Below are 27,154 nucleotides of genomic sequence, written 5' to 3'. Positions count from 1 at the left end.
TGAGCTGGCTGCAGGGGCCAGGTCCCACAGGCAGAGGAGCCACAGTTGCTTGTAGTTGTTGGTGAGTATAAAGCTAACCGCAGTAAAAGGCTTTTTGGTTTCCTTCCCTTAGCTAGTTTGATGGGCAGGCTTAATGAAGGGATCCCTGGTTTCATTCCCTTCATAGGAGGTTTCAAATCAGTTTTACCATTCACTAGCTCCACCACCAACTAGTTAGTTCTTGGGAAATTTCCTCATCTGTAAAATGAAAACAATCCCCCTACCTTTCAGGGTTATTGTGAAGAATAATGAATAAATGAATACTAAATGAATATAGAAACATATGTAAAGTAGTTAGTGTGGTACCTGACACACAGTAGGCCCTTCTTTATCTAATGGGGACATGGATCCCAGGTGGGGAAGCTGCAGTACACCATTCTGTGGGAACTCTAGTTGCCTCATCACAAAGTATGCCTAATTCTCCCATATAAGGGTACTGACATTACTGTCTTTGAAAAATGAGACTAACTAGCTTTGGGGGCCTGCTGTTAAGTCACCCACAACAACATGCATTCTCTGGAGGACATGTAAGATTGGAGCCTATATTAGCTGACAGGTTAAGAGCCACACCACATTAGCACTTGAAGACTTGCAGGATCTAGGACAACTATTCACAACATGGAACTTTCGTTTTTGAGCTAGAAGGAACACGGCTGATTTATTTCAATCACTCATTCTACAGATTATCCTGGGAGGTTAAGTAACCTGCTCAGGGTCACAGAATATTGTAATATTTAGGGTTCCTCTGAGGAGGCCTTGTTTTCAGCCACTCCATTCTTTCTGAATCTTGCCCATTTTGTCAATAAAGCACTTCCTCTATTACCTTTTTTATTTTACATATACATATACAAAATGAGGAGAAATTCATTAGCACCATTTTGTGGCTCCATAATCTTGCTTAGAAAAGGATTTTGGAAGAGTACAAATGTAAGGTAAGTTGGAAGAGAATGTAGGTTGGTGAGACAGAAGCAGTGGCACTCCTCTCTGCTCCCATCTGTCATTCCCAGATACTCTAAAAGGTTATACTACTTATAGTTTCACTATGAGCATTATTCCAACAACCTGATTTTAGCTGGTTGGCAGTTTAGTACCTATGCTTATATTCCAATTTTATGTTTTAACAGTCAGGAATCTTTTCTTGTTGCCTTAGACATGTCTTAGCCAGTGAAAATGATTTTTCCCCATATCAGAAACTTAAGACAATCAGCCCTCTTCTTAAAAAGTCTATGAAACATAAGCTTTAGGTATATCGCAGAGTATTTCTTTTATAAAGGCAGGTTTCCTTTCTGTTCTTTTAAAAAATAAGCTTAAAAAAAAACAGCACAAACAAACTCTGTCAGCAGAGAAAGTGGCAAATAATTTCAGAATGGTATGGGGGAGTTGACTCTTGTCCCCCAACACTCAGCATTCCCGTTACATTTGCTGAGAGCTAAGGAGCCCTCACAGACAAGATACCTATTACAGGAGAGCTTGACTCCTCAACTCCCCCTGGCAGAGGAATAATTTCGGAAGAGTATACATGAAGTATACTCTGTCCCCCGACTGTTTACTCTGAGTTCCTGCTACTTTTGCTGAGAGAGCTAAGGACCCATCACAGACAAAATCCCTATGACAAGATAACTTGACTACCCATTTTCAATAGAGAGGAAGATGAGTGGTGGTATTCCCTAGAATTCTAATTGCAAAAGAGGCATTTTTCTGGCCGAGTGTGGTGGCTCACACCTATAATCCCAGCACTTTGGGAGGCTAAAAGCAAACTTGAGGCCAGGAGTTTGAAACCAACCTGGGCAACAAAGCAAGACCCCTCCTCTATAAAAAGAATTAAAGAAAAAAATTTAAAAAAATTAGCCAGGCATTGTGGTGTGCACCCATAGCCCTAGCTACTTAGGAGGCTGAGGCAAGAGGATCACTTGAGCCTAGGAGTTAGAGGCTGTAGTGAGTTATGACTGTGCCACTGCACTCCAGCCTGGGTGACAGAATGAGAGTCTAATTAAAAAAAAAAAAGAAAAAGAAAAAAAATTTTTTTTTTGAGACGTAGTTTCACTCTTGTTGCCCAGGCTAGAGTGCAGTGGCGTGATCTCGGCTCACAGCAACCTCCGCCTCCCAGGCTCAAGCGATTCTCCTGCCTCAGCCTCCCAAGTAGCTGGGATTACAGACATGCGCCACCACGCCTGGCTAATTTTGTATTTTTAGTAGAGATGGGGTTTCTGCATGTTGGTCAGGCTGGTCTCGAACCCCCAACCTCAGGTGATCTGCCCACCTTGGCCTCCCAAAGTGCTGGGATTACAGGCGTTAGCCACCATGCCCGGTCAGAAAAAAAAATTTTTTAAAGAGGCATTTTCTCATTGAAACAATGTTAAAAATGATGGGTAAGCTTCCCTAAACTATGAATTAGATAAGTTACGGAGAGCTGGCCTGAAAACCTAATGGCCATTTTAAGATTGTTTCTATGAAAAACACATTTGTAGGTCCAAAAATTGGCTTACCACCAAATTTTTGAAATATATTCTATCATAGATTGGGAAATGGAGGGATTTTTAAAAATTTTCATGTACACAAATTCTTTCAAGTGGGGTTTCTGTTCCAAGATGGCCAAATAGGAACAGAGTCGATCTGCGGCTCCCAGCATGATTGATGCAGAAGACAGGTGATTTCTGCATTTCCAACTGAGGTACCTGGTTCATCTCATTGGGACTGCTTGGACAGTGGGTGTGGCCCACGGAGGGCAAGCCAAAGCAGGGCAGGGCATCACCTCACCCGGGAAGCACAAGGGGTTGGGGGACTTCCCTTTCCTAGCCAAGGGAAGCAGTGACAGACTGTACCTGGAAAAACGGGACACTCCTGCCCTAATACTGCACTTTTCCCACGGTCTTAGCAACCAGCAGACCAGGAGATTTTCTCCTGTGCCTGGCTCAGCAGGTCCCATGCCCACAGAGCCTTGCTCACTGCTAGCGCAGCAGTCTTAGATCAACCTGCGAGGCTGCAGCCTGGCTGGGGGAGGAGCGTCCACCATTACTGAGGCTTGAGTAGGTAAACAAAGTGGCTGGGAAGCTCCAACTGGGCAGAGCCCAGTGCAGCTCAGCATGGCCTACTGCCTCTATAGACTTCACCTTTGTGGGCAGGGCATAGCTGAATAAAAGGCAGCAGAAACTTTTGCAGACTTAAACGTCCCTGTCTGACAGCTCTGAAAAGAGCAGTGGTTCAGTGGCGTTTGAACTCTGAGAACAGACAGGCTGCCTCCGCAAGTGGGTCCCTGACCCCCATGAAGCCTAACTGGGAGACACCTGCAGTAGGGGCCAACAGACACCTCATATAGGTGGGTGCCCCTCTGGGATGAAGCTTCCAGAGGAAGGATCAGGCAGCAATATTTGGTGTTCTGCAATATTTGCTGTTCTGCAGCCTCTGCTGGTGATACCCAGGCAAACAGGGTCTGCAGTGGACCTCCAGCAAACTCCAACAGTCCTGCAGTGGAGAGATCTAACTGTTAGAAGGAAAACTAACAAACAGAAAGGAATAGCATCGACATCAACAAAAAGGACATCTACACCAAAACCCCATCTGTAGGTTACGAACATCAAAGACCAAAGGTAGATAAAACCACAAAGATGGGGAGAAACCAGAGCAGAAAAGCTGAAAATTCTAAAAACCAGAGCGCCTCTTCCCTCCAAAGGATCACAGCTCCTCGCCAGCAATGGAACAAAGCTGGATGGAGAACGACTTTGATGAGTTGACAGAAATAGGCTTCAGAAGGTCGGTAGTAACAAACTTCTCCGAGCTAAAGGAGCATGGTCTAACCCGTCGCAAGGAAGCTAAAAACCTTGTAAAAAGGTTAAACGAATGGCTAACTAGAATAATCAGTGTAGAGAAGACCTTAAATGACCTGATGGAGCTGAAAAGCATGGCATGAGAACTTCGTGACACATGCACAAGCTTCAATAGCTGATTCAATCAAGTGGAAGAAAGGGTATCAGTGATTGAAGATCAAATTAATTTGAAATAAAGCAAGAAGACAAGTTTAGAGAAAAAAGAGTAAAATGAAACGAACAAATATGGGACTACGTGAAAAGACCAAATCTACATCTGATTGGTGTACCTGAAAGTGACGGGGAGAATGGAAGCAAGTTGGAAAACACTCTTCAGGATATTATCCAGGAGAACTTCCCCAACCTACCAAGGCAGGCCAACAATCAAATTCAGGAAATACAGAGAACACCACAAAGATACTCCTTGAGAAGAGCAACCCCAAGACATTATCGTCAGATTCACCAAGGCTGAAATGAAGGAAAAAATGTTAAGGGCAGCCAGAGAGAAAGGTCGGGTTACCCACAAAGGGAAGCCCATCAGACTAACAGTGGATCTCTCAGCAGAAATCCTACAAGCCAGAAGAGAGTGGAGGCCAATATTCACATTCTTAAAGAAAAGAATTTTCAACCCAGAGTTTCATATCCAGCCAAACTAAGCTTCATAAGTGAAGGAGAAATAAAATCCTGCACAGACAAGCAAATGCTGAGAGATTTTGTCACCACTAGGCTTGCCTTACAAGAGCTCCTGAAGGAAGCACTAAACATAGAAAGGAACACCAGTACCAGCCACTGCAAAAACATGCCAAATTGTAAAGATCATCAATGCTATGAAGAAACTGCATCAATTAATGGGCAAAATAACCAGCTAACGTCATAATGACAGGATCGAATTCAAACATAACAATATTAACCTTAAATGTAAATGGGCTAAATACCCCAATTAAAAGACAGACTGGCAAATTGGATAAAGAGTCAAGACCCATCAGTGTGCTATATTCAGGAGACCCATCTCACATGCAGAGACACACACGGGCTCAAAATAAAGGGATGGAGGAAGATCTACCAAGCAAATGGAAAGCAAAAAAAAGCAAGGGTTGCAATCCTAGTCTCTGACAAATTATTTCAAGTGCACATTAAGCAACAAGCATTTTTTGAATTCCTGAACATCTGTTGCATCAACAATCACAGTATCTGTACTAACATATTACTAAAAACTCAAACAAAACTTGGAGGTTCATGCTATTTGCTTTATTTTTGTATATGTTTAAAATTTTTCATTAAAAAAATTTTTAAAAATCCTTCAAACATAAATTCCATGAATCCCCAAAAGATCAACTTAGGCTGAAATTGGGTGGCAATGTAAAGAACCTAATTCTTTAATAAAAATAATAAATAGAAATATAATAAAAAGAAAAATCTTGAATTTTGAATTGCATCCACAATATAGACAGCAAACCAACTATCAAAATGTTGAAAACATTTGAAATAATGCATCTATATTGGATCTTCCAAAATCTCACATAACTATTGTTCATAATTAAGAATGCCTTTCAAATGCTTACATGTGACTTTTTTTTTTTTTTTTTTTTTTTTTTTTTTTTTTTTTTTTTGAGACGGAGTTTCGCTCTGTTGCCCAGGCTGGGGTGCAGTGGCGTGATCTTGGCTCACTGCAAGCTCCGCCTCCCATGTTCACACCATTCTCCTGCCCCAGCCTCCCCAGTAGCTGGGACTACAGGGGCCTGCCACCACACCCAGCTAATTTTTTTGTAGTTTTTGTATTTTTTTTTGAGACGGAGTCTCGCTCTGTCGCCCAGGCTGGAGTGCAGTGGTGCAATCTCGGCTCACTGCAAGCTCTGCTGCCCGGGTTCACGCCATTCTCCTGCTTCAGCCTCCCAAGTAGTTGGGACTACAGGTGCCCACCACCACATCCAGATAATTTTTTTTTTTTTTTTGAGATGGAGTCTCGCTCTGTCACCCAGGCTGGAGTGCAGTGGCACGATCTTGGCTCACTGCAACCACCACCTTCCAGGTTCAAGCGATTCTCCCACCTCAGCCTCCCAAGTAGCTGGGATTATAGGTGCTTGCCACCACGCCTGGTTAATTTTTGTATTTTTAGTAGAGATGGAGTTTCGCCATGTTGGCCAGGCTGGTCTCAAACTCCTGACCTCAGGTGATCCACCCACCTCAGCCTCCCAAAGTGCTGGGATTACAGGCATGAGCCACTGTGCCGGGCCTTTTCTGTGTTTTTAGTAGAGACAGGGTTTCACCATGTTAGCCAGGATGGTCTCGATCTCCTGACCTCGTGATCCACCTGCCTTGGCCTCCCAAAGTGCTGGGATCACAGGCATAAGCCACCATACACGTGACATTTTAAAAAATCAATATACACCACAAGTAAAACTGAATTGAGGCAAATCTTACTAAATTTGGCACAAATGAAAGATCTCTGTTAAGTCCCTGAAGAGATTATTTAATTTTAGCTCTTTATTTTAATCTCAACTCTGATATTTTGATTCAATTCAGTTACCAATTAGTACTTTCAGAACCACACAGCAAAATACATATTCCCATTAATTTTTCAAATGTCTAAACACTACTTTTATATATTTCCATATTAAAGTATCTAAAAATCCATTGTAATTAATATAGAAAGGAAAATTCATCTTTTTAAGTATCTCTTTTTAGTATATTTATCTTTTTAAGATATAGCTTAATAAAAGTCTACTGGGCTTCCTAAGATATAATTTTATTAAATTCAGAGTTGAAACTTTTACTCTTTAGATATCTACAGTTAACTAATACATTTTCTATAACATACTTCCATATCTTTTATAAACAGAATATTTTTAAAACCCACAATTGCATGATATAAAAGAAAACAATAATTAAGTAGACAAAATAATAATGAAATATGATATGGCTTCTGCTAGGTACCTATGAGTTTTACAGAATAATCATTACAACAGATGTCTTTAGAGAACAAAGGAGAATGAGAAAATGAAAAAGTGGGGGTGGCATGGAAGATATTTTGTTATCTTCTACTGTGTGGTCTTTCACTGCACTACTCTTTAAGCAGAAAAAGGCCTCCTCAAGGGCAAGTCCTGCTTCAAATGTCCCCTTCCCTTCCTGACTACAGAATAATGTGTTTGTGTAGTATATGATTACACCAGACAAGACTGTGAACACATGTGATTTACTCAATGATCCTATTCTGCTTCCTTTTAAAGATAAAGAATGCATTTAAGTCGATTGTGTATGAGACTGTGGTAATTCCTTAGAAGGCTTCATTCAAACAGAGAATAATATTACCTATTTTAAAACATTAAGAGCATAGCTATTTTCCTGGTCTTCATTTTCCTTCCAGACAACAACATTAATACTTTCATTTATTTTAGAAGAGACAAGTGTAACACGAGTGATTATTTTAAAATAGTTTCAATTTTTCTTTGTATAAGCAAGATAGCCCCATAAAACATTCACTTTTCAAAAACCTTTATATGCAAATAACTTACAAAAATCTGTGTAAGATAAAAGAAACAACTAAAACCAGACAGCCACCACCACCACAGATCCTAATAGCAGGCCAGATCAAGGTGCAGATCTCATGAAAACAAGCTGCTCACATTCCCAGAACCACAACCCCCTGGGGGTGGAATCTTGTCTTCTTTAACTCGCTGGGTGATAGAGCCCATAGGAATCACTCAAACTATGAAAATCCCAAAGCATGGTCACCTACAGGGAAATGAGACAGATACGACCTGAGCATAATTATTTTCTTGTAATAACAGTTAAAGAAAACAACCTTAAATAGTAAAAGTTGTGTGAGCTTCAACTTCAACAGGTAGATAATTGTGTTTGTTTCTACCAAACAGCATTTGTTAGCTTACCAAGGAGGAAAATATACAATGTATACTTGCCATTTTTTCTTTAAAATAATATTCTCTAGGGCACTCATATATAGTGATTATAGATACACTTAACCAGACATAGTGTTCTTGTTATTTCACATGGTTTATTTCATTTAATCCTCACAATAACCTTATGAGGTAAGAACCAATTTTTTTTTTTTTTTTTTGAGACAGAGTCTCACTGTCGCCCAGGCTCGAGTGCAATGGCTGATATCTCGGCTCACTGCAACCTCTGCCTCCCAGGTTCAAGCAATTCTCCTGCCTCAGCCTCCCAGCTACCTGGGATTACAGGCGCATGCCACCATGCCTGGCTAATTTTTGTATTTTTAGTGGAGACAGGGTTTCACCATGTTGACCAGGCTAGTCTCAAACTCTTGACCTCAAGTGATCCACCTACCTCAGCCTCCCAAAGTGCTGGGATTACAGACATGAGCCACCGCAACTGGCCCCAAGAACCATCATTATTACTATTTTTCAAATAAAGAGCGAAGACACAGGGAAGTTAAATTACTTGGCCAAGATCACACAACCAGAATTCAAAACCAAGTATCTTGTCTCCAGAGCTCTTACTTTTAATTTAGTAAAAGTAAATGTGAAATTGGATTTTTAACCCCGTTATAATACAGAACCATTCCTCCAAGACTGTAAATTCTGAGTTTCTTCCCCGTGAACTTCCACCTCTTTGACTCATTGTGACTGCCAAACTGTCAGTCCCTTCTAATTCATCTTCTGGTTTCACTTGCTTTCCTTTACAGCCTGGACTCTAGTCATTTCAATTATGCCCAAATCTCCTGCTCAGTCCTCACCAGCTAGAGCCAAACCAAAGTGGTCCCTTGTACCAGCAATCTCTGCTATCACTCTTCTTAGCAGGGATTCAATCAAGAAAAGTCATGCTGCTTCTTTTTAAGTGAGTTCACTACTGCTCAGCAATTCTTTCACTGACACTACACAGCATCTATAGCAGCAGTTCCGAAATTTTTCTAGGACTAAATCCCTGAATATACCCATCTATCCCTTTATAGATTACATTACCATGGATTTATTTAAAATTCATCCAAAGTAGGGTTTCCAAATAAAATACAGGATGCCTAGTTAAATTTTAATTTACAATAATCAAGAAAAATTTTAGTTTAAAGTATGTCCCAAATATAGAAACACGTAAATAGTATTTAAGATAACAAAAAATACCAAATGTACTGAGCCAAATATTGCATGAGACATACTTAAATACTAAAAAAAATTGTTTACCTAAAATTCAATTTTAACTGGGCATCTTGGATTTTAATTTGTTAAATTTAATCCAATCAAATTCCCTTCTTTCCATTCCCAGAAGTATCTTTTCTGTTTTCAAAGGTTAATTCTCTGAACTTTTATTTGTCTTTCTCCTTACTTCTCTTTCTTCCTCATTCTACATATTCCTTCTTTGTACTTTCAAGCATGTTCGGGTCATCTCTACTGTGTTTTGTTTTGAGACAGGGTCTTGCTTTGCTGCCTCCCATGCTGGAGGGCAATGGTGCAGTCATAGCTCACTGAAGCCTCAAATTCCTTGGCTCAAACAATCCTCCCGCCTCAGCCTTCCTAGTAGCTGGGACTATAAGCACGTGCCATCACACCTGGCTAATTTTAAATTTTTTTTGGAGAGACAGCATCTCCCTATGTTGCCCAGACTGGTCTCAAACTCCTGGGCTCAAAGGACCCTCTCACCTTGGCTTCTCAAAGTGCTGGGATTATAAGCAAGAGCCACCACTCCTGGCCTCCTACTGTGGTATTAAGGGTCCCAATTCTTCATCCCTCTATGAATCCATGCCCTTCGCCATGTCACTTTGCAAGTTCTCTAAAGAGAAGAGTTCTGTTTCTCTGCTCCTTGAATACGCGCTTGGCCACATATATTGCTTTGGTCACTAGAATGAGGGAGAAGTGCCAGTGTCAGTTTAGAGTCCATGTGTTTGTGTCTGCACCCCCCCTTTTTTTTTTGAGAGAGTCTCACTCTGTCGCCCAGGCTGGAGTCCAGTGGTGCAAACAGGTTCAGGTGATTCTCCTGCCTCAGCCTCCCGAGTAGCTGGAACTACTGGCACGTGCCACCACACCCGGCTAAGTTTTGTATTTTTAGTAGAGACGGGGTTTTACCATGTTGGCCAGGCTGGTCTCGAACTCTTGACCTCAGGTGATCCACCCGCCTCGGCCTCCCAAAGTGCTGGGATTATAGGTATGAGCCACCGCGCCCGGCCTCTGTTTGCCCTCTTCAACACTTCTTCCATCTTCATGAGAAAGATATGCCTAAGTGAGCTGGACAGTTGCAGAAGGAGGATGATAGGTAAGTGTCCAGCCTAGAGCAAAGCTCCCAGTACGTCTGCTGATGTATGAGCAAGCCCAGCTGGGTGGAGCCAACCCACAGACATGTGAGCTATAATAATTATTATTGTCTTAAGCCACTTTAGAGTGTTTGTTACACAGCAAAACCTAAATGATGCATCTACCCTGAAAAACCTCATCCTGACCATACTATTCTAATTCCCTTTGTTGTATTCCCAAACTGCTGCAAAAAGTATCCTTTAGTTTTTGCTTATATTCTTTTGCCATTTATTCTTATCTGTACCACTTCTCTTTTAATTGACACCAAAATTCTAATGGTCAGTCTTATAGCTTTGGCATGATCCTCATCCATGCTGGCCTCTGTACAGCACCTGACACTATAGGTCATTTCATACCACTGTTAAATTTCTCCCGCTTTTATTGTACTCCACTAGTTTTTATTTCTTTGATTGCTCCATTTACTTCAAGGGCTCATCTTCTCTCTTCCACTCTTCTGGGGAGTTTATTCATTCTCTCAAGGGTGACTGTTATATATCTGACTTACACATCTTTATTTCTACTCCTAATCTCTATTTCAAGCTCTAGTTCAGTTGGTCCTCAAACTGCAGTGTGCATCAGAATCGCTTGGACGGCTTCTTAATATTCAGATTGCTGGGGCCTGACTCCCAGTTTCCTATTCAGGAAGTCTGGGATAGGACCTGTTAATTTTCATTTTTAGTAAGTTCCCAGGTGATGCTGATTTTGGTGTTCCATATTTCCAACTCTCTTAACAGTTTTCTCCTGGTTATCCATAGGTGCTTCAAATATCACATACAATGTCAATTAGGGTAGTTTTTGTTTCGTTTTGTGTTGTTTTTAATACCGTAACCACTAGTAACTAATGGTCTAACTAATGTGAAAGAAAGATTTATCAGGAAGCTCACTAAAGACTGCAGAACCATGTTCCAAATAAAAAGAGAACCAGAAACTAGACTACTTGACAGTAGGAGCATTACCCCTAAGTCTGAAGTAAACTGAGTGTTTCTTGTTTTTGAATCCCTCAGTTCAAAGGTCAATTCCAAATGAGAGTCACCTATCTATCCCTTAGTTGTACCAAGGGAGAGACAGAAAGGATTATGGTGGAAGTAGCCACCAAGGACTCCTCTTCTTTTCTTTTATATTGTCTTAGTGCAGGCCCTCTTAATTAAGCAGGTAGATTACTACGACAGCCTCTTAACTAGTTTTCTTGCCCCTAACATAACCTCCAATTCATTCTCCACATCATCTTCAGTTATCTCTTTAAGACACATGCCATTTTCTTCTTTGCCTTATCTGGTGCAGTATTCATGTCTTATCTTGTTTTAAGTAATAAATTGCTTTTCTCCATATACAAGTGGTTGCAATATTTTTGCCTTAGCTGACACAAAAAATGGAAAGGCAGTTTGAGAGGGTAGGAAACACAGCCCATTGTAAACTGAGGATCTAATCACCTAGTAATCAGGCAAGAGTCAGCAGTAGAGTACCAAATTTTGGATAGAGACCCCTCAAGGAGCCTTTAAGATATCAATGTCTCTCACTAGACTGAAAACTCCCTCATGGCAAGGACCTAGTTCTCACTCTATCCCCAGCATCTAGCTCAGCACCTCACAAATAACAAGATTTAATGACATGAAGAAAGTCATCTCCAGACCCTCCCCTACTTTAAATTACTAGTTTACAGTCTCTGCCTGTGTATCGCCTCACCACCAAATCCTTTCTATATACCACTGCTAAATCAAGCCAATTATCATTTCATTTCCTGCTCAAAACCTTCTGACTGTCCTGTCCAATACATGCTTGCCAACTCTAAACTCTTCACCATTCAAAGCCTTCCAGAATTTGGTTCTAACCAATTTTTCTAAGCTTTCTTCTACTCCTCATTACACTGTCAAACAGTCTGGATAAATAAGGTTTAACATAACATTTTTTCTGTTCTTGTTGGTTCCAGTTTTTGTAATATCTGTCTTCCACAATGTCTCCCCTATCTTACCATCAAAATCTAGTTAAGATGCCACCTGTCAGTGACCTACCACTCTAGGTTATTGGTAACGTATCCCCATACCCTATGCTCCTTAATTACTTAGGGATCTACTTGAAGCTTTTGTTAATTACTGTCCTGTTCATATATATAACTTCTAGTAGTTGAACACATACTGTCTTAAATTATCATTATGTAGTTGTATTATTTGTCCTACCAGATTTTAAGAGACTTAAGAGCTTTCTGCCGCTAATCTTCTATATCCCCAGAAACTTCTGTAGTGCCTTACACGTAGCGTGCAATAAGTAAAATCTGTTAAAAAGATGAATAAATGGATGTTTATAATATAGCACTAGTGTTTGGGACTGATCCCCTTGAGGTAGCCAGCCTGTGACTGTGCCAGGGATTTCTGAGCTGCTGAAATCAGAGGGTAATAAATCCTAGCAGCCTGGAACTGGATGGTGAGTCTAAATCAAAGATCATCAGGTTGAATGGGGATTCAAATGCCAGGAACAAGCATCAAGTGAAAAGGTCCAAAAGACAGAACCTGAGATGAAATGTAGAGCAAAGGGTATGGAATCAGGCAGAGACACAGTAAAGGCAACAGTAGTCATAACATATTGATGAGGATCTGGAACGGTGGACTTTGGAGGAGGGGCCGTGCAGTGCATTCATCAAGGTGAGTGGTTTGTTAGTAAAATAATCACCTAAAAATTGGAAGTTAGGTTGGCACCCAATTATCATCTCTAGCAAAGAAACACATACATGAAAATAAAAAATTTAGAATAGCAAATATAGAGAAATTAAATAGAACCTGCTTTGAGAGGTGGATTTCATTTGAGCTTCATTTTCTTGCTTCTGCCCTGTCACCTTAATTTGTTTCACACATTTGCACAAGTTCACATACAAGTTGTAATGTATTTTTTGATTCTTTTATATTATGGAAAAAGAAAAACATATTTTAAGAGATAATATCACAGCACCCAACATCAATACAAAAACTCAGAACTTATTTTTACTGTATTTTTTAGATTTTTAATCTTTCAGTGAAGCTGCAATAACAGTGTACATAATAACCACTGATTTTTCTACATGAACTGTTCACAGACTAGAAAATTCTGAGATTATTTTATAAAAGTTTAAAAATCCTTAAAAATGTTTTAAAAACCCTAATTATGAGAAGTACATATGCTGTTATTGAAAGTCCTAAAAAGTTTAATTCCTACAGCTACCTTGCCCTATAAAACATTTGTTTGCCTGTCAATCTGTGAGGTTGGATCGAGCAACTCTGTCCCACACAGCGTTTTCTTGTACTCATTAGTAGTAAGCATTGTGGCAAAGACTCATGTCCTCATGAAAAGGACAGCAAAATTCACTTTAAGTTCTACTGTACAGGTGCAATAGTCCTCTGAATAAATTGTAAAAATAAAAAAAAAATTTTTTTTTTTGACACGATCTCACTCTGTTTCCCAGGCTGGGAGTGCAGTGGTGTGATCATGGCTCACTGCAGCCTTGATCTCCTGGGCTCAAGCAATCCTTCCACCTCAGCCTCCCTAGTGGCTGGGACCACAGGTGCACACCACCACACCTGGCTAGTTTTTTTTTATTATTTATGGAGATAGAGTCTCACTATGTTGTCCAGGCTGGTCTCAAATTCCTGGCTTCAAGGGTTTCTCCCACCTCAGCCTCCCAAAGTGCTGAGATTACAGATGTAAGCCACCATACCTGGCCGGAATTTTGTTATTTTGATTTAAATGCTGAATAAAGTAAGTTTTAAAGCCTATATTATTATTCTTGATATAACTGACAGAAGGATAAGTTCTCGTATTAGGTTCTTTAAAAGTTAATATATTTGGTGGCAACACAGAAGAATAGGAAGATCGCTTACCAAGGAGGTAGGTAACCTGGATCTCACTTACTCTATGGGGTCTTAGGCAAGTGATTTACTTTCTCTGAGTCTCAATTTCTTCATTATAAAACCTAAAGACTTGGATTATTTCAATGGTCTTGACAGGAAGACTGCATTGGAATTGCCTGTGGGCATTCTGACTTGGTAGATATGAGAAGAAAGGGCCTAGATAAATGTATCTTTACAACATCTCATAAATGATTCTGATGCATATTACTGGTTAAGAACCAATAGTATAAATAATTTCTTGGGTTATTTGAAATTCTAAGAATCTACTTTTTACATCTAATCAACGAAATTTTAAAAACTCCTACCTTTCACTATTACATCATTCTTCTTGATGAATAAGTATATTTTAGGAAATAGAGAAGCTAAATTGTGAATAGTTTACAGTTATTGAGTGCTTAGCAGTCTAAGGTGTTAACTCATTTAATATATGTAATTCAATCTTTACAACAACACGAAGAGGTAGGTACTACTATTATTATCTATTATAGACAGGAAAAATGAGGCACAGAAAGTAATTTGCCTGTTATGGAGCAGGTAAGTAGGGAAATTGGGCTGCAGAGTTTAAACACCAGAATGCTCTACTATCATTCAATAAATGACCTATACATACCAATAAGCCCCATTACTATTCCTCACCCAAATAGTGCTGTTTTCCCTGCTACTACAGGGGAAAAAAGGGGCATGTTTTTAGAAAACCTTTGAGAGCAGAAGGGGGAAGCTGGGAAACTCAAGAATGAAAAAACTCAAGGGACCTGGGCCTAAGACCTCTGGCCCTGAATTACAACTAGAGACTACTTTGATTTACAAAAGCCTCTTTAAATAGGGTAACTATTTTTAAGAGTTATTTTCCTTCAGTTATCATTTCATCCCATGATGTCTAAGACATGCTCTTTTTGATTGAATAAATATTAATTTAAAAAATATTAGAAATGTACCTTATCAGATGAACTAGACCCAAAACTGTAAAGTAAAACAGGAAAGGATAAAAGCTACATCTAAGGGAATGATAATCAAATGATTCCGCCTATTGTTAATTTTGGGTATGCAAAGGAGAATTATAATACCATACTTTGGCATAAGGTAGAAATTAACACATAACACGGTATAACCTTCCCTTCCCAACAGTATTAGATGGGCTGTCTACTTGGGTGATGAATTTACTTAGGATGAGGGCAGGAATTCAGGTGAAGGAGGAAGACTGTAAGCCAAGTGCCAGTCTTTAACATCTTTAATAAATTAAGTCTTGAAAGACTATGAATATGCTAAGTACAGGGGAGCAGATATTCTAGAATGGGGATCCTTCCCCTTTCTCTATGAGCTTTCAGTCTAAAAACATTTTATACAAATGCAGAAGTAAGCAGCCGCTTAAGAAAAATGAGTAGTGTTTTCCTTCATTCATAAAACTAATCTTTATACTGCTTTGCAGACTTGGCAAGAACCTCTGGTTCACATTTTCATCCTAAGGCTAGATTTTCCCTGCTAAAGAGGAATGGAGAACGAAATTACCAGCTAATTCGAGCAAGAAAAATATCAGCTCTTGTTCTCATTAATTTGTGAAAATAAATTACAACTAGATTGCCTCAGTTCTGATTTGAAAACATCTGGTGAGACCACTAGGTATAGTTTCTCACTACTTTTTTTTTTTTTAAGTGTAAAAACACACATATACAAAGGTTTTTAAAAATAATCTTAAAAGAATAGAGTAGCATGCTATTTCCTGACAGGTTGACCTTTACACAAAGAATGTTCACTTTCAACAAACTGAAAATTACTCTTACTGATGGCTTTAGAATATCACTGTCTACCTCAGAAAGCGGAATGTTTTGTGCAAGTCATAACTAAGTGGCTAGACGGACACTATTTGGTCATCAAATGATCAATGTAGAGGGCAGGGGGAAATTATTTCTGCAGTACCAACCATATCTGGTACTGTGCAAAGGGAAAAAGGAAACGGGCTGGGAATGGTGGTTCATGCCTATCATCCCAGCACTTTGGGAGGCCCAGCTGGGAGGATCCCTTGAGCCTAGGAGTTTAAAACCAGCCTGGGCAACACTGGGAGACTCCATCTCTACAAAAATAAAAAAATTGGTGGCGGGAGCCCATAGTCCCAGCTACTCAGGAGGCTGAGGCAGGAGAATGGCGTGAACCCAGGAGGCGGAGCTTGCAGTGAGCCGAGATTGCACTACTGCACTCCAGCATGGGTGACAGAGCAAGAATCAGTCTCAAAAAAAAAAAAAGAAAAAAAAAAAGTTTGCCAGGAGCAGTAGCACATGTTTGTGGCCCCAGTTACTTAGGAGGCTGAGGTGAGAGGACCGCTTAGGCGCAGGAGGTCAAGCCTGCAGTGAAGTGTGATTGCACCACTGCACTCCAGCCTGGGCAACAGAGCAAGACCCTGTCTTAAAAGAAAAAAGGAAATGTAGAATATGATACCTAATGTCAAGAAACTTACAGCTTATTGGTCAATTACATAATACTGGAGTCCAGGACCATGTCTCACTCTTTAAAAAAAAAAAAAAAAAAAAATCAACCACACCGTTTAACGTAGGATTTTATAAATATCAATGAGTTAATAAAAAGTTAACATAATACAAAAAGCTTAGAATTGAGCAATAAAATGCATGTTTAATATAGGCGACTGGGCCAGGCACGGCGGCTCATGCCTGTAATCCCAGCACTTTGGGAGGCCGAGGCGGGCAGATCACCTGAGGTCAGGAATTTGAGACCACACTGGCCAAACATGGCAAAACCCCATCTCTACTAAAAACACAAAAATTAGCTGGGTGTGGTGGTGGGCACCTATAATCCCAGCTATCTGGGAGGCTGAGGCAGGAGAATTGCTTGAACTCGGGAGGCAGAGGTTGTAGTGAGCCAAGATCGTGCAACTGCACTCTAGCCTGGGTGACAGAGTGAGACTCTGTCTCAAAAATAAATAAATAAATAAATAAATAAATAAAAAATAAATAAATAAATAAATAAAATAAAATAAATAGGTGACTGAGTGAAGAGATAACAGTTAAGCTGATGTAATTATAATCTTTGAAACCTCTATTAACAATGAAAACACATGGACACAGGGAGGGGAACAACACACACCGGGGCCTGTTGGGGGGTGGGGGACAAGGGGAGGGAGAGCATTAGGACAAATACCTAATGCATGCGGGGCTTAATACCTAGATGATGGGTTGATAGGTGCAGCAAACCACCACGGCACATGTATACCTAAGTAACAAACCTGCACATTCTGCACACGTATCCCGGAACTTCAAGTAAAAAAAGCAAACAAACAACAAAAAAACCTCTATTAAAAAATCTTCTTCCTATTCAAATTTTATAATATTTTGAGTAAGTACTAACACAGGAAGGTCTCCACTCCTACTTACTGAAATCTTTAAGAAAGAAAAGAGTGGGTTAACTGGGCAAAAAGAGACAGGGAAAGGAAGAGCAAACCAGGCAGAATGAGTATCACATGCAATTCTCTCTTCTGTGTAGAAAGAACATGGCATGTACCAAGAACTGGTGATATCAAATAGTGAATTAGAAAGTAAGTTCCTTGAAAAATTCAGGATAGGATCCAAAATGGAGCAAAATTTTCAGCCTAAAAATGCTCAGTGTGATATACACGATAATGTAAAATTTGAACCATTCTGTTGTTGGCCAACAGTGGGAAAATGGTTAGGTAAATTATCATATGTCCACAACACAGCATATTTTGCAGCCATTAAAACAATGTATATGAAGAGTTTTAATTTACATGGAAAATGCTTGTTATAATGCAAAGTGAAAAAACTAGGACATTATTTTCTCTATGTAATATATTTACAGAAAAATTTTCTAGAAACAGAATGGACTAGAATGTTAATCATGAATTCCACTGGGTGAGACTGAATGTTCTATATTTTTCTTTATTGTCTTCCATATTTTCCATGCTATGCATTTAAAACTTTTAAAATTGGAAAAATACATTTTATTGAGAAAATGAAGAAATAGAAGGACTTATCTATATTTACACATCTGAGAATAAGTAGTCTTTTCTGGCCTCTGGAATGAGGATGTAAAATAGAGCAAAATCTAGGAGAATCCAGTGTCAATAACAAAGTTTTCTGTGTGTGTTTGCTTTTTGAGACAGGGTCTTGCTCTGTGACCCAGGCTGGAGTGCAGTGGTGATCACAGCTCACTGCAGCTTCAACTTCCTAGGCTCCAGCAATCCTCCTGCCTCAGCCTCCTGAGTAGGCGGGACTACAGGCATACATCACCACGCCTGGCTAATTTTTTGTAGAGACAAGGTCTCACTATGTTGCCCAAGCTGGTCTCAAACTTCTGGGCTCAAGCAATAATCTCACCTTGGTCTTCCAAAGTACTGGGATTACAGGCATGAGCCACCCTGCCCAGTCTCAGTAAAAAGCTTTTTAGTGGGAGTTTTTCTGGAATGTGATTTACACTGTGAATATTAAAATGCAATAAACTTTGGGGCCAGGGGAAACTACCCTGAGATATGTTGATCCAAATAGATACCTTGCTTCTGAGATTTTGCATCTTAATTATTTAAATTGGGAATTTTATCTATCCTTACTCTATGCGTGTTTGGTCTCCTCCTGCCTATCTATAACATAATCCATTGGAAATGCTCCAATATCAATTCTGGATATGTAATTTAAATGAGGGTCCTGGAAAGCTCAGGCATCAGTTCTAATATTACTCTATTCTGAAAGTTTCTTTTATTTTTTGTTCCTCAAACATCATCTTTAATTTATAGGCTATCGATTCCTTCCTTAAGACTATTACTGCTAATTTACGGAAGTGGAAGAGTTGTTTCAGAAAAGTTTTTCTTCTCTGAGTAACTGAGTAAATTAATTGCTTAAAATGAATAGAGAGATCTCTGTTCAGGAAATTCACCTCTCACCACACGATAAATCTGACTTTGGTTTAAAAAGAAAGAAAGAAAATATGTCTTTTGGCCAAGAATTATTTTATTATTATTCATTTAGGCAATAAATATTTATGTACCTACCTTGTACCCAGGAAGGTTCTATGGAGAAATTGCAGAAACCTGCATAAAGCCTTTTCGGACTTTGTATAGTTGATGTAATTGCCTTCAAAGTTTGCCATACTTACTTAGGCCTTCCAAATGCCTCCGAAAGGGAATGAGTTTCTTTTCCATCATGATTTCATAAAGGCAAGAGACTGCAAGAAGGGCTGGGTAAAAATTTACTTTAAACTAGGCCGGGGTTTTTCAACACCTGCACTATTGACATTTTGGACCGGATAATTCTTTGTGTTGTAGGGGCTGCCCTATGCATTGTAAGATGTGATCATCAAAAATGCCTCCAGATATTTTGCCAAATGTCCCCTAGGGAGGCAAAAATCACCCTGGTTGAGGAACACTGGACTAAATGATTCAGACATTTGACCCTACAGTAGTTAAGAAAACTGAGTTATCTGAAAGTGAAGGAAAGAAAAGGGATGACACAAAGAATAATTTAGCTTGAGGCTGGGCGCCATGGCTCACACCTGTAATCCCAGCACTTTGGGAGGCCAAGGCAGGTGGATCACTTGAGCTCAGGAGTTCGAGACCAGCCTGGGCAATATAGTGAAACTCTGTCTCCAAAAAAATACGAAAATTAGCTGAGTGTAGAGGTGCATGTCTGTAGTCCCAGCTACTCAGGAGGCTGAGGTGGGAGGATTGCTTGAGCCTGGGAAGTCAAGACTGCAGTGAGTTGAGACTGGGTCACTGCACCCCAGCCTGGGTGACAGAGAGAGACCCTGTCTCAAAAAGAATAATTTCTCAGGGCATGGTGGCTCATACCTGTTATCTCAGCACTTTGGGAGGCTGAGGCAGGAAGATCGCTTGAGCCCAGAAGTTCGAGACCAGCTTGGGCAATATAGTGAGACCTTATCTCTATTAAAATAATTTTAAAAAAAAAAAAAAAAAAAAAAAAAATTTAGCTTGAACTCTACCAAATTTACTAGAAAACAAAGTATCTAAATGATTGAATAAGAAATACTGCCACTCTTGTCAAATCACTATGCCCTTCTACCCTCTCCTTAAAGATGAATGAAAAAACAGTGACAAGACAGTCTTTCTTACCATAGAAATGACTACTTATATAGCCGCTCCTCAGAAGATTCTCTAAGTATAGGAGTAAAAGTAATAAATCTAGAGTTTGGAGGCATGAGTTCTCACTAAACAGCTTTATTTCTTTGGGCCTTAGCTTACTGATATGTAACGGACGGGTGTTGGGCAGGCAGTAGAGAGAGTTGTAAACAGATTTTTAAATTTTAATTCAATAAATGTTGGTAACTTATATTCTAGGCATTATACTTGGATCTAGTATATAAAAGATGAAAAGACATGGTCTGCTCCTTCAAGAAGGTAACAGTCTATTAGAATGACAGACTAACAAACAACTACAATAATATAAGCATTACAATAGAAGCACATACAAAGAGAAGTGGAAGGCTAGAAATAACACCTAAATCTGTTTGAGGAAATCAGGGAAACCTTTACAAGGAAGTGGCATTTGAGCTAAAACTTGAAAGATAAATAAGAATTTTGCCAAGAGACAAGAAGGGAGAATGTACTATGCCAGTTAGAAAGGCAAATGCACAGAGATTTGATAGTTTTTCAAAAAGAATGGCATGTTTACGAAGCTATAATACCTCAGTGGTGCTAGAAGATAAATGGAAAAGGTGAAAAGGTATGAAGCCGAGTATCTATCTAGGCCAAATCATGAAGTTGGTATGACATAAACACTGTTTTTATGGCAATAGATGATAATCTGACGAAGACGATAACTTAAAATTTATGTGGTACACAGATCACCCTTGCAGTACAGTAGAAAATGAAATTAGTGGGGAATAAGCCAAGAGACCAATCAAGTGACTACTGCAATAGTATACCTAAAGCTAGTGAAAGGCTACAAAAGGACAATGATTATGTGGACAAAAATGGGGAATGTTCAGGAGAAAGAATAGGCAGGACTTCAAGTATGAATGTTGGTGGGGGCGGGGGGGATTACAGCTAAAGTGTATTCAGATTGTGCTAAGTATTTTTGGCAATACTTCATTTAATCATTATAATATCCCTAATAGGAATGGAAAGCAGTCCAATTTGCTAAAAGGTAATTTGCCAACGAATCAGTTTGCTATATTTACCAAATATTTGTTTTAGAGAATATTCATCCTGAATATATTTAATAAATGTATTCTTTTTTTTTTTTTTTTGAGACACGATCTTGCTCTACCACCCAGGCTGGAGTGCAGTGGTGCAGCAACCTCGACCTCTTGGGCTCAAGTGATCCTCCCACCTCTCGACCAAGCAGCCTCGCGGTCCCACAGGGTTTCAGCATGTTGCCTAGGCTGGCCTCAAACTCCTGGGCTCAAGCAATCCTCCCACCTCTGCCTCCCAAAGTGCTGGGATTACAGGTGTGAACCATCGTGCCTGGCCAATGAATGTATTCTTGGTACACTTTTTTAATGAATTCACTTTTGATGAAATGATTTAGAACCTAAGGTAAGTATACTTTTACCCCTGTTCTATTGAAGAGAAAACTGAGGTTCTTAGAAACTGAAGTTCACAGTTAGCAGAGGCAGAATCAGCTCTATAGAGCTAGAACTTTTTTTTTTTTTTTTTTGAGACAGGGTCTCGCTCTGTTGCCCAGGTTGCAGTACAGTGGCAACTCTATGACTCCACTAACTCAGTCATAGATGTAACATGTTTGTCTTATATTAACTTTATTACTCTTTTGAGCTCTTGCACCTCATAGGTCCACCAGAATCCTATGCTCATGAGGCTCAAGGCTCACTGCAGCCTTGACCTCCCGAAGCTCAAGCTATCCTTCCACCTCAGCCCCCAAGCAGCTGGGACCACAGGCATGCACCATCGCACCTGGCTAATTTTTGTATTTCTTGTAGAGATGGATTTTCGCCATGTTGCCCAGCCTGGTCTCGAACTCCTGGGCTCAGGCAATCCTCCCGCACTGGCCTCCCAAAGTGCTGTGATTACAGAGTTGAGCCACTGTGCCTGGCACTGACAACGTTAATATTCTTAAATGAAGAACTATACCTTAAAAAAAATAGATAAAGTGAAACTAAATTCCAAATCCAATGTAATAAAGAGTAGCATATCTTATTATGACAACTTTCTTAGTTTTTCCTGGGGGCTACCTGATGAAGATAATGAAGGTAAGATGGTTCTCTTTGCTTTTCTGTGGTGCTCTGCTCTTTTCTTTTTTTTTTAAACTATCAGAAATTGCCATCTATCTGGAGTCAACTACCATTTATATGTGATAGACAGAACCCACTAACCACCTTTAAATTGTTATCTCAAATATTTGTTTCATCATCAATGTAGGTGGTATTATTTGTCTGACAATACGAAAAAAGTCATCTTAATTCTGCTTTCCAGGATATGAGAATTTGAAATCTTTTTTAACTCAACTCTGTAGTGCTCATGGTTCATAGCTGTACACAGTGGAGGCCACTCTACGAGTTCAGTGGAGAGCGGCAACTCCTCTTTGGGGACATTTAGAAATACATGGGGAATTTTTTATTGTTACAGTGGCATGTAGTGCACGGGGGCCAGGGATGTTAAGTGTCCTGCACAATGAAAAACTGTTTCGCCAAAAATGCCAGAAGCCCCATTTGAGAAACCTAAGAGCTCAGAGCCATCAACTTCATGAACATGCGACAAGTATAGTCACATAAGGCCCAGTGCTTGGTTTAATGCTCTGCAGTCACTGTCTTGAAAATTGTAATACTTTTATGTTTGACTATTTGTTTTGTAAGTCCAGTGGTATAGCAGAGCATAATATGCAAGCAGAGGTATGTATCTTTTCTTCCTTGCCGTTCTATTTGCATACGGTCTCCATGATGCCTCATGACAAAGGATTCTGGTGGACCTATGAGGTGCAGGAACTCAAGAGAGTAACAAAGTTAATACAAAACAAGCATGTAACATCTATGACTGAGTCAGTGGAGGCATAGACAGTTCCAAGAGGCTATACTTTTCATTCAAATCAGAATTTGCTTCAGGTGCAGAAAGAAGGCAACAGCATCTTTAAGAAACACAAGTGATTACAGCACATCCTTCCTTACTTATGTGTTACTTACCACTATTAGCCAACCATTTACACAAAAAAATGATGACAAAGAATGAAAGGGAAAGTAGGGCAACTCAGCACTCCCTTTCCTTTCATCCTTCCTTACTCATCAGTAAGCAGAAGATGGAGAATGTTGGTAGAATGTGTGCATATCAAGAAGGAAAATAAAAATAGTTTAGTTTTGTGCAGAGTTTACACTGCTCTGATAGCACAAAATACAGATGCATTTACAAGCTATGAATTGTATAATTTTGGTAATTCCACATAAAATTGAAATGCTCTTATATTTTCATTTTAAAATGGCATTATATAATATAAAGATGAATGGTAAAATTCATCCTAAGAATTAAAAAATTTAATTTTTCTTCTCGTAGAATGACATTAAAAAGCAAATTTAAAAACACTATGACAAGTGGAGAGAGCGACGACAGAACAAAGAAAAAGCTTTATATTTTAATACAGATAATAGCACATTTTCCCGTGTTGGAACAAGAGGCCTTAAGTTTTCATTTTGCTCTGGGCTCCACAAATTATGTAGCTGGCTGTGACTGGGCTGGTTGAAGCAAAAAGGGATTAAAAGATACTATTTAGTTCACAGATCTCTCAGAGGGCCAGAGAACCAGACTTGGATAAACAAAGCTAGAAACATCATCCAAGAAAAACCAAACCACAAAGAACACCCATCCCACGTCACAAAGCTATTCTAGTGGAAACCCATCCCAGCACTGCCTGCAAGACAGCACCTATGACTCTAGAACAGATGCCACAACTCCTCCCTACCTACCCAGAGGAACCAGATACCTCCTTCATGGTATTTGTCAGAAGATACTTATCTCCCTGAGTGTAGCTGAAGCATCACGTTGCTTGCTCTCACATCCATGTCCTGAATGGGTACGTACATCTGATTGCTGGAAACTAGGTCATATACTGAAGCCAGCTTCTGATTGTCAGCATCCTTTCCAACTAACTCCACATTTACTGAAGTCACTCTGGTAGGGGACATATTTGTACCACGTAGTCCCAACTAGTTGGGAGGTTGAGGTGGGAGGAGCCTAGCAGTTCAAGACCAGCCTGGGCAACATCGTGAGACCCTGTTCCTCAAAAAGAAAGCAAACAGAATTGGCCAATGCTACAAATTAGGGTCTTCCCTCTTCTCCAGCCATTGTTAAACATTTACTGATCACACCATTGATCTCACACCAGCAATCTAGCTGCAAAGGAGTCTGAGAACTGTAGTTTGTTTTCCAGCTTTTAAAGTACAGAAAAGTAAGGAAGAAGGGGGTTGGATGAATACTGAATAAGCCATCTTATAGTATCTGCCACAGAGGTATGGTAGCTACTACTGTCTGTTCCAGATTATAAACTGCTAACAGGCATATGTCAACAGATGTTGAACAGTATTGGTAAAGGAGATTTGGTAGGCTTTTACTAAAGGCAGACGTGGTAAGTACACGCCAGTGAACTAGAAGAGATGATTAAATGTTAATTGATATGATTAAAATACATTTTTAGAATGCTAGACTATAAACTCCATAAAGGAAGGGACCATGTCTGTTTTGTTTCTCACCATATCTCAAATCTCCTGGCAAGAAATAGCCCCTTAAAAAAAAAAAAGCACAGTCAGGTGTGGTGGCTCACACCTGTAATCCCAGCACTTTGGGAGGCCAAAGTGGGCGGATTGCGAGGTCAGGAGTTCGAGACCAGCCTGGCCAACATGGTGAAATCCCATCTCTACTAATAATACAAAAATTATCCAGGCGTGGTGGCACATGCCTGTAGTCCCAGCTCCTCGGGAGGCTGAAGCGAGCCAAGATTGCACCACTGGACTCCAGCCGGGGTGACAGAGTGAGACTCTGTCTCGAAAAAAAAAAAAAAAAGCATTAAGGATATTAAGTATAGAGTTCAATTTTTGCATTTCTCATACTGTATGTAGATAAGGCAATTCCAAGTGATTTTACTGTTTCTCAATGAATCAGACTTCCGGATATGAACATTTTACTATATTTTCACATACATTATCTCATTTGAGCCTTATAACATCCCTGAGAAGTTAAAACAAGAATTACTATCCATTTCACAGATGAGGAAATAAATTCCAAAAAATAAGTGATCACTTAGCTAAATGATGGTTTAAAATTCACATTCTCTGACTCAAAATTCCAGAACTTTTTCTTACTTCAGGAAGAATATATATATAAAACACATTTGATAGTGGTTAATTAGGGGGCTATTGTCAGGTTTTCAATTTGAGCATCAACTTAAAACTAAATTACATGCAATGAACACAACATGCCTAATTTCATGCTGCAAATGTTTTTCTTCAAGAGTGAACATTCTTGGAGTTCTAGAAGGATTTGACTTGTGGTTACAATTGCCTTTTCTTAAAGTAAATAATGTTGATTCAAGAGGTAAGGAGAAAGAAACCCTCTTCTAGAAATAGCAAATCTGTTAATTTGATGCTTTTACCATTTTCTAGTTAGGAATATTATAATTTAAAAGTTATGGATACACTGATTATAATATAGTACAACGATTCTCAATTTTATTTTGCTTAAGAATCACGGGGTGGCAAGTGGTGTTGCTAACAATACAGATTCCCAGGCCCCATCCCCCAAAACATAATTCAGTAAGAGCCAAAATATCAATATTTAAAGAATTCTAGGTGTCATGGAACACTGAGAATCACTGATACCGTGTATCTGACATTCGGCGTGTACAAAATACTTATTTTATCAAAAATACATCTTAGCATGGTAGTCATATTCTAAAATCACTTCTATAGCCTTCCAAAATTTCAAATCAAGAGATTTTGCCTCTTAAAAATATTAGCTAATTTCCAGCATATTAGTAGAAATCTTGCCACCTATGTTTATAATCACGCTCTGAGGTTAAAAACTACAAGCTAATTTTACTGTAGTAATCAGTCTCAAATCCCTCGGAGTGTAAGTTCTTATTATAGCATTTATATGTTAGGGAATTTATAGACAGCTTCTTACCAGTGAGCTGTCTCTTTGGGCCTTTTGATTTTCCTATTTGAAAATCCACAACGGTTCAAACGAGTAGCTCTCACACCACTTCAAATACGTGGCAACCTGGTAACCATTAAAATGCACCTGTATAACACATAAATGGAAAAGAACGATCTCTACTTGGATGGGTTAGAAATGTGTCAAGGGTCCTAATTCAGGGGCAAATTTCGAACTTGAATCCACGCTTTCTGCCTCCTACAGCTTACATCTTTTTGTTGAGAAGAAACCCTTCAGGATTAGTTTTTAAGAGAAACCTTCCCCTTTTACATATGTAGAAACTGAGCCCAAAGAAACAAAATTATTTGTCCAAGGTCAGGCCCAATATCAGTGGCCAAGTCAGAAGGAACCCCGTTTCCAATTTAATAGCCAAGCCAGCTGCATGTTACTACTCTTTAAAACAAAAATTCCTTAACTGCATCGCTTCACCCCCTCTCGATTTTTGAATAAAGTTGTTTATTCAAAACGGCCCTTCCCCACGGTGGTGCTTTTATGCCTTCGGGTAGTAAAACCTTCCATATCGTGTTAGTGAAAAACACGAGGAGGCCACGTCTAACGCGGTGACTTTCATGGGCCTTTTTCTTTGGCCAAAATTTTCTCGGAAAGACTGTTAATCCTACATTCCGCTGGGGGAGGAGCGACGAGGGAGGAGGGAGGTCACCGGCAGCTGACAAGTCCTTACATGTACTTGCGCGTGCCCGGGACGCAGCCTGCGGGGCCGAGGAAACCAACGAAAGATGTATTACGGCGAGAGGGAAGGAAGGGGGCGGGAGAAAAACATGGTAGTGGGAAATCCCTGTGCACTGGATCTGCCAACCCCTCGCAAAGCTGAGAAGAGCCGTGCGTGAACAAATCTCATTAAATGGCCCGGCGCAGACACTGCAGTAGCAGAGAGGAGGAGGTACGGCAGCTCGCGCGGCACGTTCGGGAAGAGGAAACGCCAGGGCGGCCCTTTTATAGGCCGAAGCCCGCGCCCGCGCGCCCCCACCCTTCACACCGCCCCCGGGCCACGCGCGGAGCCGTGGCGTTACCTGAGAAGGGCCGGCTGCGTCC

At 39.9% G+C, this 27,154-nt stretch overlaps 2 long non-coding RNA genes and 1 pseudogene across 2 annotated transcripts in view; 1 reads left to right on the top strand and 2 right to left on the bottom strand.

Annotated features, from left to right (window-relative positions):
• Positions 1-27,154, bottom strand: part of LOC116471043 (uncharacterized) — a 120,799-nt gene that overhangs the window by 93,202 nt on the left and 443 nt on the right. The gene's annotated exons all lie outside the window — the stretch shown is intronic.
• Positions 7,262-27,106, bottom strand: LOC131382866 (uncharacterized). The gene is made up of 2 exons (XR_009212455.1): positions 26,072-27,106; positions 7,262-7,574 (listed from the first exon to the last, which is right to left on the bottom strand). It is a non-coding gene; the product is annotated as an uncharacterized LOC131382866 (long non-coding RNA).
• LOC116471037 (uncharacterized) lies at positions 15,006-16,517 on the top strand (annotated as a pseudogene).

Source organism: Hylobates moloch, unplaced genomic scaffold, assembly GCF_009828535.3.
Source record: "Hylobates moloch isolate HMO894 unplaced genomic scaffold, HMol_V3 SCAFFOLD_2, whole genome shotgun sequence".
Lineage (NCBI taxonomy): Eukaryota > Metazoa > Chordata > Mammalia > Primates > Hylobatidae > Hylobates > Hylobates moloch.
Note: the sequence above shows the minus strand (reverse complement) of the source record. Positions and strands in the feature narration are given on the sequence as shown.